Source organism: Pinus tabuliformis, chromosome 3_2 (genome assembly GCF_031772625.1).
Source record: "Pinus tabuliformis cultivar Carrire ecotype Pingquan chromosome 3_2, CPIR1, whole genome shotgun sequence".
NCBI classification, from domain to species: domain Eukaryota; kingdom Viridiplantae; phylum Streptophyta; class Pinopsida; order Pinales; family Pinaceae; genus Pinus; species Pinus tabuliformis.
The window spans coordinates 1,260,979,092-1,261,003,030 of NC_142302.1; positions in this window are offsets into that span (position 1 = coordinate 1,260,979,092).

Consider the following 23,939-nt stretch of genomic DNA (forward strand, 5'->3'; position numbering starts at 1 on the left):
AAAATTTTTATTTTCTTAAGTGTTTCACAAATTTGCATGTTATCTAAATTGAATGAATTAACTAGAATTATATTACAGAATTTGTTTAAGTACACTCTGTCTTGAATAATTAATCATTTTAATGTTTTCTTCTAATACCGGATTAGGGAACCCTTCATTTCTCCCTAGTTTCGATTGACCCCTACCATTTCCTTCATTATCCGGTTTAAGGAACCCTTAATTGCTCCTTGGATCCAATTGAAAAACCACTTCACCATCCAGCCTTAAGATCTGAATTTACTCAGATAGCTTGCCCTGTAAAAACTATCTCTAGAACTTGATCCACTCATGTTTGCTTGACACTTGACCCCATAGCCCAATGGTAAAAGACATCCCCCTATCCTTCTAAGTCAATAATCCCACCACCAAATCTAAATAAAAACCCAAGTACAATCATAACTAGCCTGAAATCAATTAACTAAACAAAGTTAAAGCTTAAAGAGAGAACCCTCTCTTAACATTAGGAAGGCTAGATCCTAATCTCCAAAGTAGGTTTGTGGTTACCTCTATCATTTCTTTCACAACAACTCTAGAGAAATTTTTGAGTGATAACACCTCTGAGAGGTTTTCACCATAGCTATTTTCCCTGGGTGCCTCAAGAGAGGTTTTCACCCAGGGATCTTTCTTATTCTCTTTTTTCTCTCTTTTTTTTTGTTTTGACACCACTAAGCCGCCTCAAGAGGTTTTCAACCCAATGATGGGACTCAGGCACCTCATGGAGGTTTTCACCTAAGTCCTTATTATTTTTTCTTTTTCTCAGTGATTTGATGAGGGAGGAGCTGGAACTTGCTCCACTATCATCATTGTTTTATTGATATCATCAATGAACTCTTGTTTTGATAAAGGTCTCTTGTAAATTTTCAATCGGTGTCCATTAACAAGCAAAGGAATGGCCTCTTCATCTATGGTTCTGATTTGCACTGAACCATTATCATGGCATCTTTCCACAACATAAGGTCCTATACATCTTGTCCTTAAATTTCCCTTGAAGTCTTTATACCTCGAATCATATAGAAACGCCCAATCACCTTCTTGAAATTGCTTCTCCTTGATGTTTTTATCATGCCATATCTTCCTCTGAAGTTGAAATACCTCTGTATGTAGGAGGGCCTGCATTTTGAATTCATTCAAACCATTCAACTGGAACAATCTCTCTTTCTGTGCACTGCTAAGATCCAAATCTAGTTAGGCTGCCATCCTTAATGTGTTATACTCAAATTCAATGGACATCAAGGCCTTTTTCCCATAGACCAGCTCATACGGTGTGAATCCAGTGGTGGTCTTCCATGTGGTATTATAGACCCAGGTGGCCTCAAATAGTCTATTTTCCCAATCCTTCCTGCTACTGGTTACCACTTTGGTTAAGATGCCCTCCAGTGCTCTGTTGGTCACCTCCACTTTCCCATTAGCTTGTGGATGATAGGGAGTCGAGGTCCTATGCTTGATCTTGTGATGGTTGAGTAGGTATTCAATCACATTGGAGGTAAACTAACTGCCTTGGCCTGTGACCAGTTCTCTAGGGTACCCAAATTTGTAGAATGCATTCTCCCTTAGGAACTCAACCACCTTCTCCTCTGTTGTTGCCTTAATTTCCTTGGTTTCAGCCCACTTAGTCAAATAATCAGTGCACATAATAATATACTATTTTTGCTTGGAATAAGGGTCAATAGGCCCAATGAAGTCCATGCCCCACTTGTCAAATGGCTCGAAATTCACTTGAGGCTGCAGAGGAATTTCATCTCTTGGAGTAGGCCTTCCCATCCTTTAGCACCGATCTTACCCCAACATTAAGTCGAACAGCTGCCCAATGACATTAATGGTAGGGGAATCCCTTTTTCACCTCCTTGGATGCTTGAAGCACTTCTCCTTAATCAAATTATTGTAAATAGGAACATCTTTTATTGCTTGGAGAAGTGGAATCTTTACACATAGATTTTTAAATTCTCCCAAAAGTTTAGTCTCTTATGGGGTAGGCTGGAGTGGTTGGGCTAATCTCTCAGGAAAGGGTGGATTTAATTTTTTATTGCTTTCCTCTCTTTCTTCCTCAACCTACCTAGGTGGAGGTGGAGGTTGGTTATTCGGGAGAACTCTCCCAAATCTCAGGTTAATCTCTTGGATTTCCACAACATAAGTTGGATATGATGTCTCTCCACTATATACTTACTGAGCATGCCTGTTGTTCGGGTTCGGCTTTGGCTAGGCAAGAATCTAGGGTTGCTTGGATGGAGTAGAGTGTAGGAGCTATGGTTGGGTAGGTGGTGGAGGCAATAGAGTTGGAACACTGTTATATTGGGGCCTCCACCCCTGGGACAATGCACTCCACTGAGGTTGTGGCGAAGCATAAGGTTGAAATGATTGGCTAGCTGGTTGGGAGTGATACTGAGATGCATAGGACCAAGGAGGGGGTGTAGACCAGGAAGGATGAGCAGGTGGTCCCCAAGAAGGTATGGTTGTGGTTTGGTTGGGGTTGTAATATGCATGGGACAACTCTTGCATGCCCCACTGGTATGGTCTAGGCCCATGAGGTCTCCTTTGGTTAATGTAGCAGAGCTGCTCAATGACCCCTTCAACTCCTTGATATACATCTTTGAGTCCGGGGAAAGAAGGGCATTTGTCTATGGAGTGGTTTTTTTCACATACTGAGAAAATTTCAATAGAGTTCAATGGACATTCATTCCTAGGATGCCTCCTGGTGCATCTAGGACAAAAAATGGCCAAGGCTCTCTCTGCTTCCTCCTGCTTCCTCTTAATGTGCATGGTGTCCATTTGCAAGGCAAGGGTTTGTAGCATCTCACTTTTGAAATCTTCCAGCATGTTTCCAATTTCACCCTTGATATATGAGTTGGAAGCTGATGTGTTGACCATAGGGTGACTACCCCTACCCTTTTTCCTAACTTCCCTAGAATGGTTTCTAAAGACAGTCTTGATATAATCATAGGATAATTGGTAGATATCTCCTCCTACTAACAAATGTAAGGTATCCAGAAGATCTTCCCTTACTCCCCTAAGCAACACCAACTTTAGTGACTTGGGGTCAAGTGTGCACCTAGCCCTTTTGTAACTAAGTTGGAATATTTTTTCGTAATCTTCTAGGGATTCATCATTTCCTATGGTCATCTTGAAAATTTCTTCTTTAGTATCCTTTGATCGATAGAAGTCCCGGTATTTTTTGTTAAAGGCCTACTGCATTTGAGCCCAAGTTGTGATGTTATCTCCAGGTAAACCCATGAACCAACACAATGCTACATCCTTGAGGGTAGATGGAAATAGTTTTAACTTTTGCTCATCATCTTTATAGTCATAGGTTCAACATATAACAACAAACTCAAATAGGAAAGTGTCGGGGTCCTCTGTGGTTAGGCCATGGTAATTAGGTAGGGTAGAGGGGCTTATAATTTTCATCTTAGTGTCCCCATTGGTTTCCCTGATGGGGAAGGCACCCTCAACTCTCTCCCTATTCCCTCTATCATTTCTATTTTCAGCCATTGGTTCAGTAGGAATGGGTTCTTCTTCTTCCCCTGTAGGTTCTTCAAATATGTCAGGTTGCTTACCTAAGGGTTCCTCCATCTCACAACCACCAAAGAAGAGGGAAGGTTGGTTGTTGGATGCAGTGGGGGTATTGGGCAAAAATTTCCCTAAGTTGTCCCTATTCCTACAAGGAATGAAAGGAAATATTTTTGGTTTGGTTTTGTATCTTTTCAAACTTGGAAAGTACTTGCAGAATTGAAATTGCTGATTGAATGAAAATTACTGACAGAATGAAAAATCTACTTGCTGAATTGAAATCTTGCTTGCGCAATGTAAAGGAAAGCAGAAAATGCAAAATGGAAGAAAGGAAACAACTAGATTAATTTTGCAGAAATAAACTAATGGAAAAATATTGAAGACAAGAAATAGAAGAAAAGAAAGCAGTAATCACATTCTACTCAGACACCTCCTCTGCAACGGCGCCGAAAGGTGATGAGTTCCAGTATTGCAGCAAGGATGTTGCAACTCCTGGGCTACCAGTTTTACTTATCAACCCGGGGTTTGTACAAACTTGGAGGTGACAGTGTTGTATGCACAAGTAAAAGTGATGGTTCTGCATGTTGTCATTGTTCAACTGGCAAGAGACCACTAGGGTTCCAAGCTAGACCTCTATGGAGTCAAAAGGAGCTTGATTCTTTAATGGAAGAAAGGTAAATCTACTCTAAGAGAGAGTTACTCTACTGCAATAATGGAGAAGGTGTACATGTATTGCTAAATCACACCATGCCCTAGTTAACCATTTAAGAAGCTATGCTAGGCAAAAATGCTAAATCAACATGAACAAATGCTACTATCTAAGTTGTAGAAGTAATAAGCATCAAACACCACTAATGTGCAAGTAAAGAGACTGAATTAAATCTATTTTTTCTTTTTCTTGTCTTTTTATGCAAAATTAAGTATGCAAACTAATTGCTTCTATGGATGTGGCAGGTGAATTAAGCATGTTTGAGGATGGATGGAAGGGTTATGAGATGATTGGATGGTGTGGAGGACCCCTGGGAGGATTTTGGTGGCTTCCTAGAGGTTTTCCATCAAGTCTGCCTCAAAACGGGCTGTTTTAGGAAAACCTATAGGATGTACTAGTAACCTACAGGATGATCCTGTTGGAATTATAGGAAACCTACAGGATATGACCGAGAGAGAAATGTGAGGTGTTGGAGGTGATGGGAGGCCTAGGAAAGGTGTGTGATGGGTGGAATGGAGTGGGAGAAGGTTTAGGATCACTCAGGAGTTGATATCCAAGATAATAGATGGCTAGATTCACTCAATGTGCTTGGAAGATTTTCTATGAAAAATTATGAAAAACTAGTGCAGGTGATGGTGAAAACAAGGGATGGCTAAGGTGGATGGAGTGGAAGGTGGCTGCTGGCTATGAAGTCTTAGTCTCCTCCTAAAGCACCTACTCTACATAAAACATGTGTGTCTTCCAAAAAGCTATGCAACAAGATACATTCTCATAAACTAGAAAAACAGAATTAATGAATCAACTTCCTATACTATGCACGAAGAAAGTTGTTGAAAGGAATGTGTTGGGCCTAGGAATTATCCTTAAAATACATCCACTTTCACTTCATTCACACACTTTCTTACCTCTATTCCACCACCATGTCACCACATCAGCTTCACTTTCATCATTATATGGGTTAGCTTTGTGTTTTCCAAAACATTATTAATTCTTAGTATTTTTAAGAGAATTTATGGTTAAACTTTAGAAATTAATCTCCATATACTTATACCTAAAATTTAGAATGAGTCTGTTGACATGTGTAGGTACAAAGGAAGCTTCCAAGGCATCTTTATGTGACACTCTATGTTCAAATTCGAATTTGAGGATATCATGGACCTCATGGAGAAGATCATGGACCTCATGGAGGAGATCATGGAGGATAGGGTTATGTGTCGCCATATGTGGGTCAAAGGAGGGAATAGTGGATTTACATTTATGAGTTTGTTATCATAGCTTTTGTATAAATAGGAGTGTTATCTCCTTCATTTTTAATCTTCACTTTGTAATTTTAATTTTTAGAATTTAGAAACTTAGTCCTTCATTTGTAATTTTAGATTTTAGGATCATAGTAATGGAGATTTAGAACCTTTTGGAATGTAGAACATGGAGCTTGTAATTGCAATTTGCAATTGACGATAAATAAAGTGGATTGGATTTTCTTCTACATTTGACTTCTTTCTAAGGCATGCTTGTGGAGCTATGGAGGGCCCCCATTGCCTCACTTGCATTCTTTTTTTGATATAGTAAGATTTCTTTCATTTATGTTTTTAATTTCATTAGTTTACATATCTTGATGCTGGAAATATAAATGAATAGTCTCTTGTAAGAGAGCTTTAATATTTCCTGTAACCAATTTGAATTATGATTAAATGCCTTCATTTCTTAGTTAATTGGTTAAGATGTTAGAAATATTAATGAACATTCTCCCGTAAGGGAGCTTTAATATTTCTTACACTTGTCACAATGTCTTTAGATTTCATTTTGATTAAATGACTAAATAGGTGTTGGAAATCCCAATGATAGACCTCCTGTAAGGGAGCTTTGGCATTTCTTCACCTAGATTAGTTTAGTTTGTCTCTAAGTCCATATATATTGGATGATCTTTGAAGTTTACTTACCCGGATTAATAGTAATGAAACTCCAATTTGCATCTGCATTTTAGACCAAACATAATGAAAGCATCGATGAGATCTATTGCAGAAATGGAGATGAAAAAGATGGCAATGGAAATCTACCTTGCAAATATAACCAAATACTAAATTAAAGACAACAAACTCCAAAGCTCATAAAAGAACTAGAATCTGGGTTTTTGGGGCTACTTAAGGGTCCCTTCCTAAAGTCATGGTCCCAGAGGGAGGAAGTGAGGCCGAGACACCTGCTGACAACCTTTTGGTGGTCATTTTTATCCCTGCTAACTTGATGCTTGAAATAATGCACAAATGGAAGCAAACTATTAAACAACCAATCTAATCTACACTACTTGTAATGGAAATGCATCTAAAAAGAAAATGAACAATGAAGCTATGAAACTACACCAAACATACATGTACAATAAAGAGGATCCTTGGCTTCTAGGGTTGGGCCCTAACCCAAGAGCTTCAGCCCTCTGAGTTAACTCAGTGCTGGCTCAAAACAAAACTCATTCTTATTACCAGAACATCAAATTACATCAATAAAACTTTCACAAGTCTTGCAGCTCGAAAATAGATTAGAGTTTTACAATAAAAATATGAATCCTACTGAGGTCCTAGGCCTCTCTACTTATACATCTGAAGTCCCCAACGAATTCCTTAAAATTAGGGAGGCTCGGCTCCCAAACTCGAGATAAACTAGTGCTTTGTCTCTCACTTTCTCGGCTGCCTTCTAGTCCTCATGATTTGGCTGTTTGCACTCTGAGCTGATGTGATGAATGGAGGAATATTCAAATGGAGGAGTAGTAAATGAGGAGGATTTACCTCCTACAATCCCTCTCCCTTTTCCCATTCGAGTTTTGACCTTAGTCTTTGCCAAAATTCCTTGATTTTCTCCTTTAATCCTGCATTCAATGCATATTAGTCCACAAAGCATAATATCCAACTCTAACTCACCTCATAAACAAAATATAATCAAAAACATGTAATAAGTTATTAGAAACGTTGGTTTGACTAAGGTAGGAGGTGAATTAAGGCCCATATAATTACCCAATGATGAGGTTCACCGCAAGTTAGCCAAGACTGGGAGCGAGAGGGCATGGTGTAGCGAGATCACATGGAACATGGTAAATGGAATGATGAAACAACTAAGAGGTTAGCTCGAGTAGCTGGAGGGTTGTGACCCTTTGCATTATGTCATGGGCCAGATATATATAGCCAAGAGGTGAATGAGCAGAGAACACAATTGAACAATCAAAGAACCAAATGGGGGATCAAACCAAGAAGACAATAATGAATAGAGTTGAAGAAACACAGGGGTAAGGGATTCGCATGGCTGAAGTCAAGAACCAAATGTGTATGGGGGTTGAATCATTCCTACCCACCTAGGGTAAGATGATGGACATAACTTTGCCAAGAGACATGGGCTCATTGATAAGGAAAGCAAAGAGTGTTGCATGTTCGAGGAAAGGCTTGGGAGTAGGTCCACGATGCATGTATGAATTGCAAGTCTTAGGCACGTGTTTTTGAGTCTATCTTGCCACCTGATGGGTGGATAGGTCGAGTAGGACTCACCTTGGAGATGAATTGAGTTCAATTTTGAGGTTAATTTTGTATTGTTTCTTGGTGAGGTAGAGTATGGGAGTGACTCTAGCCTTGTTCCATGTTGTATCAAAGAGCATTGTATATTGAGTTTATAGTTGAAGGATTATAAAAGCATTCAAAGGTTACAACCCTCCATCCCATATATATTGTGTGTATTTGTTGTTACATGATTACATGGTTGATATATAGGATGTAAATTGTATGACTAGATGATAATTTTTCATGTGGTATTTGTGATTTGGTTACTTTTATTTTTGGTACAAGAATTAACTAAACACATAAAAAGTGTAAAGAAGAGGTGGTCATGTCATCATAGGGAAACATGTTGGTGCCGCACTCTTAGAGGGCATGATACATCTTGACTCGTGGGAACAATCTAGGGGTATGATAAGGGAGGATACTAATCATTCCACCCAAACACCCAAAATAAGATGAATTGACATTTCTCACTTCAATACATACATAGGTATGCACTTATTTATTTTCACTTAAATAATTTTCAAAATCTATTTTTATTTCTATTTTTTAATTTAAGAAGATAAATTGAATTAGAAAGCATTGGTTTCCCCCTCAACTTTGAATAAATGAGACAAACTTTAAGCAATAATGCTAAATACCTATTTTTTCTTAAAATTAAGAAAAAAGTGTAGCATTTTAATTATAATTAATAGATAAAAAGATTACATAAAAAAACATCCTCTATTATAATTACATAAGAGTTTTTTTTTTTTTTTTTAAGTTAATAGTGAAATTTGAGAAGAACACGATAAACAACATGATAATTTTGAAAATTATCCATAGCCATTAGCGGTGAAATTGTTTCTAACTCCAACCATAACACAAAAAAAGATGGTATCAAAATTCTAATTCTTAATTAATAATTGAAAATATATAAAAAATAGTATCTTATAAAATATTATTACATTGAAATTCAAAACAAAATTACCACAAAATAAAAACTTTATATATATATATATATATATAAATAAAATAAAATTAAAAAATTTAATAAAAAATCACCTTTTTTTAATTTATTTAAATATTATGTTAAATTAATTTTATACTATTACTTATAAGTGTTATTCTCAATAATTTTTTATACACATTTTTATCCTAAGCATTTTTATATTATTTTTAATATATATATATGAAAACAGTGTTTAAAGTTCGAAGTCCGAAGTCACTTGATACGATTAATGTGTTTCGGGAACAAGATCCAACAGTATTTGATTCCGAAGAATTTTCCAAATCTCCGTGAAAGGTGTGGTGAGAAAAGAACTGAACCACTTATACTAAATTCATTTAAGTGTTTTACATCTCCATTAGTTATATATTTCAGATTTTTTTTATATCAAATTTCAGTAACAGTGGACATTAAATGGATCTCATCTCAAGTAAAAACTGGAGAAAGCCATAAAACTGTAGAAAGCCATGACATAGTAGAAAAAACAATATCAAGAGAGAAAAAGTCTAAATCAGATTGTAAAAAAGGAAATAGAGCCAATACTTTCTCCTTCGAAAATGTCCAGATTGTAAAAAAGGAAATAGAGCCAATACTTTCTCCTTCGAAAATGTCCAGAAGTCTAAATCAGATTGTCAAAAACAAAAAGAAATAAAGGCAATACTTTCTCCATTAGAAATTTACTCACGTAAATGTGTCCAGGTTCAACTCCAATAAGTCTAAATCAGATTGTCAAAAAGAAAAAGAAATAAAGCCAATACTTTCTCCATTGGAAATTTCCTCACGTAAATGTGTCCAGGTTCAACTCCAATTCTTTTTTAAAGAGTGTAATTTTCATTCTGGTAAGGATCACCATACCACCCACCATGGCATAGCTTTTTACTAGTGAATTGATACATCGTGATTAGGTTTCCATACAGTTACTTATAATTCTATATCATATTCTTCATTATGTAGATAATCTTCCGGATACATCGCATTAGATTTCTTTTGGTTCATTTTCAGGATGTGTAATATTATTGAAAAACTGTTCTCATTTTTCCAAATAAATAGATATGAGATGTGATTGAAGATGAACCTTGTCCTTCTGGGGGAAGACCATCACCCACATTCCCGTAATTCACAAGAAAAGAGAAGGAACGCAATTGCAAATGCAAAGACTTTGAGAGTTAAGTGGGGCAGAGGGGCGTTGTTTGTTTGCATAAAGTGTAACACCCTGTCAAGCCTCTGAACTGTTCACCACCAGCCAGGGCATAACTCTGTACCAGCAGATTTGTTACATTCCTTCTCTTTTCTCATGTGTATTACGAGAATGGTGGTTGGTGGTCTTGCACGAGATGGGAAAATTTTGGAAGAATCTTTATGGGTGGCCTTCAATCACATCTAAATATGACGAGATTAAGTGGGTGGGGCGCAGAGATGAGAAGAAGGCGTGGGGAAATTGCTGAATAACTTTATGGGAACTTAGTCGCCATGTATCAATTTATTCGTACAGAGTTATCCCATGGTGGGCGGTGGTCTTTTACCACAGAAAATATTTACCGTGTTAGTCTCACAGAGTTATCCCAGGGTCGGTGGTGGTCTTTAACACAAAGAACAATTTGCCATGTCAGTCTCACAGACTCTGAGCACGGACTCAATTCTCAAAGTCCTTGTTGTTAATCGCTCCCTCTTTCGTTTTCCCCATCTATTTTCTCAATCCAACTCACAGCGTTTGGCCGACAGTTGGTCTTCCTCCATGTAAGTGTGCTGGTTTCTTCTTGTACGTGTTCTTTCGTGGTATGTACGCAACACACTTTTAGGAAAAGATAAAGATTAGTGATATCAGCGTATAAAGATAAAGAATGGTGGATGGTGGTCTCGTCTTCCACGAAATGGAAAAAAGTTTGAAAGCATCTTTATGGGTGGTCTGGTCTTCAATCACGTCTAAAAAAAAGAAGAATACGCACAGAGAAATTGTTAACTTTATTAAAATTCAATCGCGAGGTATCAATTTACTCGTACATGGTCATCTCATTGTGAATGGTCATCTTTACCAAGAAAAAAAATGATGTGCATAGACAGCTCACAGGGTTGAGAGGAGGTTAGATTTTATGAACGGAGACAACGTGTATTCTCATTATTTAGAAATTAGTATAGATTTATTTTAAATATGGATCAAATAAATATTTAGTATAATTACACATCATAGAGTTTTTTTACTTAATCATGGTGTCATTTATTCAAACTTAAAATAGATGGTATTTTTTTGGAAAGCTAAATAATTTTATTGAAAATGTGTTTTTAGTAAAAAAAATTGGAAGCTTTTCTGGTGGGTTTTTCCCATAGTTACCAAGTTCGAATTCGAATTGAATACAATAAAAATTCGTATTAAAATTTTTCAATTCGAACAAAATTTGAAAATATACATCTTAAACATTTAAATATATATACATTTTTCATATAACAATAATGACTTGTCATTTTCTTCCCATTCATTTTGAAATTTAAATCATTTTTAATAATTTTAAACAATACAAACAATTTTAAAACTGCAATTTAAAAACCAAAACTACAACCACACTTACTTGTTATCTACAAAATCTCTTAACTTTTCAAAACTCAAAACTTCCTTCCCTAGTTTCAATTTTTTTCTAAAATCCTTTCGTATTTAATATTTATTTAAAAATTAAATATTCAAAACTCAAAACTAATCCCTCCTTATTTTCAAATTTTATGTAAAAGACATTTTGTAATTAATCCTTCAAGATTGTTATTGTATATTGTATAATATTTAATTAGTTTTACATTCTTTTTTTATAGTTAATAAGTTATCGAGACACAACTGTCTTGTACTTAGATTTCACACGTATAAATAAGTAATTTTATCATTAATATGACGCTTTTTCATTGTGTTCTTTCATTGTGGAGTTTTGGGTTGTTCCTAAACTCCATGTATTTGAAGTCTATGGTAAAGGAGACGCGGAGCATGAAGACTGTGAAGATAGAGTGATTGTGAAGATAGAGTGCAGTAGAAGGTTAATCTAGTGGAACAATGCAGTGGGATGCCCAAACTATTGACTCTATGTAAGTTTCATATCTTTCAGTCATAATGAAAGACGATTGGAGAAATTGAGTGGCATAAACCTAGCTCTTTGCTAGGCTATTTTTGAAACTTACCACTAAACCACAAAGCCACCTTTGTTAAAATAAGAGGAGAAACAAATTTATATCTTGAAGAATATTTGGCTACATAACAATTATGACTTCAATAGTTTCCATAGTTGGAGTTGTTCTTAATGGAAAGGAAAATTATCAAGAGTGGTTTAGAAAGCTTAAAAGTGCCCTTGATCTAAAATTATCATATGTTAAAACTGATGTAGAATTGATTAACCATTAATGAACAAAATGTTAACTGAAAGTGCTGAAAACCGTGAGAACTGCTCAAGAAGAAGACTTCATGACAGATGAGAAAACATAAATAAGATGCAAAACAGTAATGAAAATAGCAAATACATAACGATACCAGACAACAAGATTGATTACGGAGTTTGTCCTCGATGGACTCGTCTCCGGGTCCGCTTTTAAGATGGGCGACCGCTTTATTAGGATTGAAACCAAAGAGGTCAATTACACAGAAATTTGACCAAACTGAATGTACACGCAGGAACTTCTAGTCACTGTCAAAGAATAGCTCTCTGAACCAGATTTCCAACGCCTATCAAGGTTCCCAATTCCGACTCTGAATGCTCCTGTTACACTGAAAACAAAATCGACTATAACCTCCAGAACCTGCACATGAAACTGAAAACCACTCATACGTTCTTTCAATGAATAAACTGCCTCTTAAAACCCACCAGGTGCATTCGAACTCCCTCCACCGAGTTTAAGAATTCATTTGTTCCAATTTGGGTTACAAAAAGTCTCGGTCTAGTCATAATTTTCCACCTAGGGATAAGGTACATGGTGGTTGAATTAGTTTTAAATTTCAAACTTAGCAAAACCCACAAATAGACTTTGTATTAAAGCCAAAACCGTTGGCGGTTTTTTTGACCGGGGGGAGGGGAGACAACGCATGTGAACACTGCTAATATCCCATGGTTACAGCTTGGCGGTTCCATTCTGCCATTTGAAAACCCAATGGTTAACATCTTTGTTCACATGTTACGGTTGTGACTTCTCCGCTGTGGTTTAGTTCTGGTGTAGTTTAGAAACCCTGATGGTTAACATCTGCTTTGTTCACATGCCAACCAATCTCCACCGCAGTTTAGAGATTGTAACCTCTGCCTGACTGTTCACATGGCTGCTGCCATGGTCTCCATACCCGCGCGGTTTAAGGCTCGCGGTTAGGGACTGGGGTTAAGCTCTGATATCCCACTTGTTCACATGGATAACGGTCCCCACACGGTTTAGTCCAATGGTCAGGGGACTGTTATGATATTTACAATGTTTTCGTAATGTTTAACATAGGCTGAGGGTTATACAACTTAGGGTATATGCACTTGATACATGGTTTTAATAGGTGAAGGACTTATGCATGGTGTAGCCTTAGGTTTGATGTATTAGGTGTTAGGTTAATGTGTTAAGTCTTAGGTCTTTAGACATAGGTTCTAGGGTTTAGGTTTTAGGATCCAACATTTAGAATAGGTGTATTATAATGTTGTAAAACCAGAAACCATCACCATGTTAGAAGAACCTAAATAAGTTCATGATGACTATGAAGACCACATCAACCACTTACATCAAATTGTCACAAAGTGACATTTGCGACAAACATCATATGACGACGAACCCATATCAAACCCCTGCAACGGAAGACACACCCATGTCGATGATCAACCCTGGTGAAACTAACGATGAACACTTGTCGACAACCAGGTACAACACCATATCAACTGAACACCATGAAAAAGCATAAACATCACCTGAATAACTGATCCATAACCAACACTATCGAAATTGAATGACACGAATGATTGTTGTCGACGACACTGAACCTGTGTAACTGATCTGACGAGATCCTCCTAGATCAATCCTCTCCACTTGAAAGCTTTTGGACCACAAAAGTTTGATTAAAGAAATAGTCGATGAGGGTAAAGCTCCCTCACTTTCCACCTTGCCCTAATGATGTACCAATACATTCGATCAACCACCTAACAATGATGACCATGATGATGCCGACCATGTCACATTTTGAATCAGTGACCTGTTCCATCCATCTACAGTATGTAAAACTTGTGACGATGGTCAAACAACCTGTTATGAACATGGAAATTGATTTCTTTCCATGAAATACCATGAGTTAGTGATTCATAATCATCTTTGAAAATAGTCTCTACAGGATATTGTTCAATACCATGGACGTGTATTAACAATCTATATTGCAAAATAACAGAGACAATTAAAGATATTCTTGACATCAAACCAACTACTTGACTTGATATATTGCCCTGACTCGTGATTACTAAGTGAACTTGCTGCAAGAAACCCATCAAACTGTAATTTGAAAATTACTGCAACTTAGTTTGTCTTTGAAAGTATTGAATTAGCTGTTGATTTGTTTGAATCACTATTTCTTCATTTATCAAATGATTTTTCCATTGATTAGCACTTTCCCCTAATGCATAAGTTTCCCTTAAATGCTTTGACACTGTTTTAGGAAATGCTTTGATATGAAAACAAATAGATTTCCTCTCCACTTGAAGAGAGTCTTCCAAACTGTTTGAAACATGAATTGGTGAAACAATACAAGAGAATTTTAACATTGACTTTCCCCAATATTGACTTGCGTCCTTGTAACTGTTAATTTCCAAACTTGGACTGAATTGATTCATTCTGACATTAGGAAGAGGAGATTTAGGCATCAATTGTAATTCATGTTGTATTCCTTGCTTATGAGTAAGATGTTTGATTTCCTTAAATAGAAATGGAAAAGTTTCTACCTCTTTGATCAAACTATATTTAAGCAGAGATTCATAACTTGAACAAACATCATGTTGATTCTTATGTTGTTCCTTTACACACATTATTATAGATATTTTATTTGAACTTATTAATCACTTCATCTGATTAGAAACAACTAAATTCAAATGATTTTTACTTTTATGTGCCCTGACAATAAATTTAACCCCACCTTTCTTAAGGTGATATTTATGCTCTCTTCTGTAAAATACTGCATCACGATCATAAAGATAAGGACTTCCTAAGACAACTCCACATATGTCTACTGGAACCACATCTAATTCCACTTCATCAATGTAATTAGTTGTAATGGAAAATCTTAATCGACACTGTTTTGTGACTTTTATTTGAGTTGATTTATTTAGCCATCCTAATGGGTAAGGTCTTGGATGATTCCATGTTTGCAAACCCAAAATCTTAAATAAATATTCAGATATTAAATTGGCCTGTGATCCACTGTCAAACATTGTATCTATATTTGTATGCTTAGAAGTTATCCTTATGTTAAAAAATTCAACTCTTTTATGCTCATTTGAAGGATTTATGTTTGATGAAGACGCAATAGTATTCGAACTTGAACTAGTGTCAGAAGTTTTACCTGTCATAACCATAGCAGTTATCCTCCTTTCATCACCTGAATCTAAACCTAGTTCTTGCTGAACTGCTGCAATTGCCTTCTTTTCATCCTTCTCCTTTAGGAACTTTTTGGGCTTAAGTTCTGGATGAAGTTTCCAACACTTAGATTCATCATGACCGATTCTCTGGAAATGAGAACAAGTAGGTCTTTCCTTCTGAGCTATTGCTAATTTCTTTCTCTTCAAACTGTTCTTCCCCTTACTATCATTGGAATCTTTGATTTCCATCTATTTGGATGATTTAGATGAAAACTTGAATCATCTACCACCTGATTCAATATGTATGACCTAAACACACACTTCATCAAAATCATCAAGATTAAACATCAATAATGTATGCTGCAAATATGAATGTAAACTGCCGATGTATTTTAATAAAGTTTCATGTGTATCCAATGAAATACCAAGCGCCAATGCTTTCTTTCTGAACTCCTGAGTAAACTCTTGAACACTCTGTCCTTTACCTTGCCTTAGATGCTGCCAATCAATAACAACTTGCTACATGTATCCTAAAGGATAGAATTGTTTCCTAAGAGCTTTTAAAAACTTAGATCATGAAGAGATGACTTTTGTTAAATTGGCAACTAGGGCCAAACTCCATGTGGGTCAGCTTATTTATGGCAGCTGATATTTTTATTGGATCCCTCTCGTCAAGGGGTGTAGGATTGATCCAAAGATCATCCTATTCCGATAAGTATTTATGCAGATATGAATTTATTTTGTTTATGTAATTATTATCAAGTCGACCAGCACTTATGTAGACTCTAAAAGCCCAACCGACGTGTCTATTCAACCTCTCCATTTTTAGTATAAACAAGAGAGGATTTGATGTCATCCAGAGACACACATTCTCCATGTGAACTCCTCCTCTCCATGTCTTGGGTTTTTGGAGAAGGAGAGACACTAATGAAGGATGCCCTAAGATGTTGCCCTAATGGATCTGTCATAACAACGCAGGATATGGCAGCATGGTTTAAGGATCTATATGCAGTCGTGAAGGAATAAAATACGTTGCTCATCAAAGACCTAGCCGCAGTCAATAACCATATCATGCAGGCCCTAAATCTGGCAGCGTAGTTTAAGAGATATGTGGACATATACATACGCAGTCATTCTGGCAGTGCAATGAAGATATATATGTTCGCATCAACAGAAGTCATAATCCCGTAGACATTGAAAACACCCACGCAGTTCCTATACGCTGAGCAGGCAATCTATACGCTGGAATAAAGATGCAGTCCATACGCTGTAATGAAGGCTATATATATATATATATATATATATATATAGATACGCACAGTATGGTAGAGATTATACGTTGGAATGAAGACGCAGTCCATACATATATACGCACATCATGATAACATTATGCGTTGTACTCAGTTAATGAAGCTGCAGTGAAAACCTATGTGCAGTCACAGAGACAGTCATACGAACTCCGATACTTCTGATATTTTGAAGAATAGTTACAAGATAAATGTCGGAACTCTGTCCTCTATAATAATCGTACTGTTAAGGTAATGGAGCAGCAGTGGAGCCACAGTCTAGAACGCAGAAAGCACACATGCTAGATCTCGCATGGAGAAGCAGGATCTGACTGCACCTCGGTTAGGGTATGAGGTGCATTCATGACCTGAACTCATAAGTATGATATGGATTCATATCTGATCGATATTCTAGCTATGGATCCATGCTCGAATGAACGAAGAAGTATAGATCTTGAATGGAGTAACTGCAGTAAGGTCTGAACTACATGGAGACATAGCCCTTGGTATGACAGTCTTCGTATTACATGGATAAGGTATGACAATATTTTGTCGTGGTACTCCTGTAGAATATAAGGATGACCATGTCATGGATCTATTCTATAGATCACATGCCTATTTATAAGGAAAAGTTGTACCAAAGCTACTACAATCTAATAATCATTGTCGCACTAATGATAAGGATATCAGATATAGTCATCATGCTGCAGACCTCATTGGAGACCTTGTTGACATAATGAAATGACTGTCATAATAGAAATCTCTGTATATCAATGAGAGTAGTAAACCAGTCATTGAGTACACATTAGATGGGTACAGATCCATGATGTTGAGATCAACTCAGTGATATTTGGGTGCAGCGTAACATGATGAATGGGAAGCATGGAGATCCTAAGTAGCATACAGGATGCAGCGTGATGGTGCTACACGGTCAGGTGCAGCAAATGGACGAGATGCAGCACGATGATAGGTGAAGGATTCACCTTGAGAATCAGTTGAAGTAGAATGTCTTCAACTGATCTCATCATTATACGAAATGATCTATGCTAGATCCAGATAAGTCAAAGTGTTGAATTTTGTTGTAAATGTACTCTCTCTCTCTCTTTCTTTGTTGAACTTTGAAGATAAAAGAAAATTTGATCAAAGGGTTTCCCCACACATTGTGGGGTTTGTCCCTCGCTCGCGCCATATCTTGTGTCCTCTTGTCTTGGCTTGTCTTCTGTGTTTTATATTTATGTTCTATCTGCAGTTTATCTTAATGTTGATGCGATAGCTAACTGTGAAAATTTAAATAAATTTCTCCAGCATAGAACATACCTAAACTTAACAACTTTCCCTTTTCGCTTTACATCTATGTGAGTTTTACTTTCCCACGAGATCAAAGTTGTTCCCCCATTGTAAGTGTAGCTAACTAAATTCTCATTTTATCATCAGAGATGTTCTAAATATGACAATACACTTCTAACCTCTTAATCCAGTTATCTAACTTTTCAGGATTCATTTCACCATCATAAATAGGTAACTCAAATTTTACATCAACTTTCAAAAGAGATGTTTTCTTAGGTTTCTTTTCTATTTCAGATTCTGCACTAGAAGAAGAAGAAGATGATGATGATGATGGAGATGATGGAGGTGAAGGTAGTTTATCATCCTTGCCTTTACCTTTGTCCTTCTTTGATGTCTTTGAAGAAGAAGATGCATCTCTCGCATTCTTGTCTTCGTAGATTTCTCCCAACATCTGATGCATAGCCAAGAATGCTTGCTAAAACTGTTCATCTCTCATCTTAGTTTTCAGTATTTTCACCTGCATCAGATTCTGTCATGGTCGACTTATGAACGAATCGCCGCTTTCCAATCTCTGGATCAATCTTCTCAAGGATTCCTTCTCCACGTTGTGACTTTGACTTGGTTAACATTCAATGGAAAATTCTACAAACACAACCTACTCTGATACAAAATGATATGATATGAAATTATCATATGTTAAAACTGATGTAGAATTTATTAACCATTAATGAACAGAATGTTAACTGAAAGTGTCGAAACCGTGAGAACTGCTCGAGAAGAAGACTTTACGACAGATGAGAAAACATAAATAAGATGCAAAATAGTAATGAAAATAGCAAATACATAGTGATACCAGACAATAATATTGATTACGGAGTTCATCCCTGATGGACTACGTCTCCGGGTCTGTTTTCAAGATGGGCGACCGCTTTATTAGGATTGAAACCAAGGAGGTCGATTACATAGAAATTTGACCAGACTGAATGTGCAGGTAGGCACTTCTGGACACTGTCAAAGGACAGCTCTCTGAACCAAATTTCCAACGCATGTCACAGTTCCCAATTCCGACTCTGGATGCTCCTGTTACACTGAAAACAAAATCGACTATAACCTCCAAAACCTGCACATGAAACTCAAAACCACTCATCCCTTCCTTCAATGAACAAACTACCTCTTAAAACCTACCAGGTGCATTTGAACTCCCTCCATCGAGTTTAGGAATGCATTTTTTCCAATTTGGGTCACAAAAAGTCTTGGTCTAGTCATTATTTTCCACCTAGGGATAAGGTACATGGTGGTTGAATTAGTTTTAAATTTCAAACTTAACAAAACCCACAAATAGACTTTGTATTAAAGCCAAAACCATTGGCAGTTTTGCTGACCGAGCGGAGGGGAGACAACGCATGTGAACACTGCTAATATCCTGGGGTTATAGCTCGACGGTTCTGGTCTGTTGTTCGAAAACCTGACGATTAAAATCTCTGTTCACATGTTACAGTTGTGACTTCTCCATTGTGGTTTAGTTCTGGTGCAGTTTAGAAACCCTGATGGTTAACAACTGCTCTGTTCACATGCCAACCAATCTCCACCATGGTTTAGAGACTGTAACCTCCACCTGACTGTTCACATGGCCGCTGCCATGGTCTCCATACCCACGCGGTTTAAGGCCCGCGGTTAGGGACTGCATTTAGGCTTTGATATCCCACTTGTTCACATGGATAACAGTCCCCGTGCGGTTTAGTCCAGTGGTCAGGGGACTGTTATGATATTTACAATGTTTTTGTAATGTTTAACATAGGTCAAGGGTTATACAACTTAGGGTTTATGCATTTGATACATGGTTTTGATAGGTGAAGGACTTATGCATGGTGTAGCCTTAGGTTTGATGTATTAGGTGTTAGGTTAATGTGTTAGGTCTTAGGTCTTTAGACATAGGTTCTAGGGTTTATGTTTTAGGATCCAACATTTAGAATAGGTGTATTATAACGTTGTAAAACAAGAAACCATCACCATGTCAGAAGAACCTGAAGAAGGTCATGATGACCATGAAGACCACATCAACCACTTACATCAAATTGTCACAAAGTGACATTTGTCACAAACATCATATGACGACGAACCCATATCAAACCCCTGCAACAGATGACACACCCATGTCAATGATCAACCCTAGCGGAACTGACGATGAACACTTGTTGACATCCAGGTACAACACCATATCAACTAAACACCATGAAAAACCATAAACATCACCTGAACAACCTGATCCATAACCAACACTATCGAAACTGAACGACATTGCACTGAATGTTTTCGATGACACTGAACCTGTGTAACTGATATGACAAGATACTCCTAGATCAGCCCTTGTTTTTAACGAGTTGTGGTAAGTTTTTCAAGGCAAGAAGGATAGTGATGAAAAATAAATTGCACCAGAGCTGCCTGATAATGAGAAGCAGCATGTAATTTGGGAGACAAAAGAAAACAAGGCATATGCATTAATAACTGCATCGGTGATAGAAGAAGGAAGCAGATATATCATTTCTTGTGGTACTGCATTCGAAGCACTAAAGAAGTTGAAATAATTATATGATTCAGACTCAGAACTCAAAATTATTCAGTTATTATTAAAGTTGTTTAATTTGGAGATGAAGGATAATGATCCTTTGAAGAGTGCCTCTGAAATAAAAGCAATTTTTCATGATATAGAAGCCACTGGAATTAAAGTAGATTTACAACTTACAACTTTTATAAAAGTCCTTCACCCTGTCTATTCAAACTATTTGGAATCTCTCCAAGCTAGTGGGCAGCTAAAAGACATTACATTTGATAAACTAGTAAGAAAAATATGTTGGGTGTGGAGCCTGATTATCTTCTTTATTTAGAGGTATCGCCACATTGGACCCCAGTTCGTAATGTGGCAGAAATGTCGCCCATAAAATATAGGTTGTAGGGGGGGTCCGGGGGGGGGCTGCATGCGACCTTTACAAACCCCCCTTGGTGGGGGATCAAGGGCAGCGCCCCCGAAGCTAAAAATAGATGTAAAATTGCCTTGTAAAATGTTGTAATTTCGTAGTCAATCTGAGTCGTTCATTAGGCGGAGATCTGACGGTAGAAGTCATGTTTAATTTAGGGTTTTCTTGCCCTAGAAGGCAACCCCTCACTATATATGAGGGAATTGTATTGCATCTATGTATATCTGTATTTTGAGTGAGGAAGAGAGAGGAGATTAAGCAAGAGAGAAGAGGGAATTACAACGGATTTGTTGTAGGTTATATCTCTTCAGTTTCCTAGATAATATAAAAGGAAGGACTTGTTGTTTCTATGTGGATGTAGCCCAAATTGGGTGAACCACATATATCTGTGTCTCTCTTGTTTTATGCATTTTATGTGTTTGTATTTCTGAAATATATTTTATGTGTTCCATTGCTCTGTAATATATAATTTTCTAACAAAATAGCTGAGAGAGAAAAAAACTTTTGGAAGAAAGAGGCTCCACCTAACTCTAACGTAGAACCTTTGTGCCTTGCACAAAAGAATCAGAAGTCTCATGCTGAAACTTCTAGACGTGATAAAAGTAGTAGAGGTCGTGGTAGGAGAAATTATAGAGGAAGCTGGTAAAAAGTAATCAGGGAGACAGAAAACAAAATGATAAACAACAAAGGAATTTTAATGATAGACCAACTATCAAATATTTTAGATGTGGTAAAATTGGTCATACTTCTACTAACTGTAAAATTCCTTGGGAGAAAGTCGGTGAAAGAAGAGAACAATTAAATGAAAAGAAAGATCAACCACCTCCAAATAAGGGAAAATCATCAGAGTCTACACATTACATTGTTGCTCATTGTAATTTTAATATCAATGATGTTTTCAACACTGCATTTTCTTCATGGCGAGATACTTGGATTTTAGATTTAGGAGCCACTTGTCACATGACATTTAAGCGAGATTTTTTTGAAACTTTTAGTGACGATATTGATGGTGTTATTTATTTTGTGGACAAGTCTCAAATTAAACCATCTGTCATTGGGTCTATTCATTTGAAGATACCTAATTTTGAAGATTATGTTCTACAGGATGTACTTTATATTCCACAGTTTTAGCAAAATTTTATGTCTCTTATCCATATTCGCTAGCAGGGGAATTCTATTCATATATTTGATGGAATCATCGAGATAAGAAGAGCATCTGATCATGCGGTTGTTATGACCAGTGTGGAAGAAGGTACACTTTTAAAATTAAATGGTACTTCATCTACTAACTCTCATGAAAATTCTATTCTTTTGGCACAACAAAGTGATATCCTATCTCCTAGCTTGTTGTGGCATGCTTGATTTTGTCACATCAATTATGGCAACATGATAGTTATGAAAAAGAAAGGTATTAAAGGTATTTTGACAGTTCCAAGAAATATTATACCTTGTGATGCTTGTATTATAGGAAAGAATTGTAAACAACCTTTCATAGTTCTTCTTTCAGATCTTCACGAAAATTAGGTCTCATACATTCAAATTTATGTGGACCTATGCCTGTTGCAACTACAAATGGAAATAAATATGTGCTGACATTATTGATGATTACTTGAGAATGTGTTGGGTCTATTTGTTGAAGAATAAGTCACAAGTATTGTATGTTTTTAAAAATTTTCATTTGATGATTAAAAATGAAACTCAACAGAATATAGGCATTCTTAGAACTGATAATGATGGCGAGTACACTTCTCATGTTTTTGAACAATATTTGAAGCACAATGGAATCAAACATCAGACTACCATACCTTATAATCCACAACAGAATGGCGTCGCAAAACGTATGAATAGAACTTTGCTTAATATGGTTAGATCTATGATGTTCTTTATGAATGTTAAGTTGATGTTTTGGGGAGAAGCAGTGCTTTGTGCATCTTATATTCGCAATCGTTGTCCTTCTTCTGTCATCAATAATAAATCTCCTTATGAAATGTGGTATAATCGTCTTCTTGTTGTTCAACATTTTAGAGTCTTTGGTTCTCTATGCTATGCATTAATTGCTAAACATCAGCGCAACAAGTTGGGTGCTAAGAATCACAAATGTATTTTCTTGGGATATTCTACTACTTCCAAGCTTATAGATTGTATGATGAGGAGAATAAGAAGTTCATTCTTTCCAGAGATGTTGTTTTCCTTGAATCAGAAAAAAGTAATTCCAATGTTGATAAGCAACTAGATCATTTGGAGAAATTTGCATATAAGAAGTTCTATATTGAATATGATAATGTTGTTCCACACATTGAAGGGGGGGTTCCCATTTTGGATAATTTTATGGTTCTTCCATCTTTGACTCATGATATTGTTAATGATGAAGAAAATTTTGATGATAGTAATGTTTCTGCACAACCAAAAATTTCTCTTGAAGAGCCTGTTCTTGAGCCTGTTTTTCAAGATGAGCAACCGTCACAACCACTTCAGCAACCTTTATGAAGATCTACACATGCTCGAAAATTTCCAAGCAATTATGATGATTTCTAAAGGTGATTTAGGTAATGTTTCTCATGACTGCGAATTCAATCATTGTACAATTAGCGAACCTAATTGTTTTAAAGAAGCTGCAAATTGTGATGAATGGAAGGATGCAATGCAAAAGGAATATGATGCACTTATTAAGAATAGAACTTGGAGGTTAGTGGATCCTCGTGCAGGTGTCAAACCCATTGGTTGCAAATGGGTCTATAAGATCAAATACAAAGCAGATGGTTCGCTTGATAAATACAAGGAAATGCTTGTAGCAAAAGGCTACGCTAAGAAGGAATGCATTGACTACACAGAGACATTTGCTCCTATAGCAAAATGGGGCACAATTAGAACTTTGTTTTCTCTTGCAACTCAGAATAGTTGGAAGATACACCACATGGATGTTAAAACAACTTTTTTGATGGTGATTTTGAGGATGTTTATATGTTTCAGCCTGAAGGTTTTGTTGTTAAAGGCAAAGAGAAAAAGGTATGCAAATTGGTTAAGGCTTTGTATGGACTGGAACAAGCATCTCGTGCATGGTATGAAA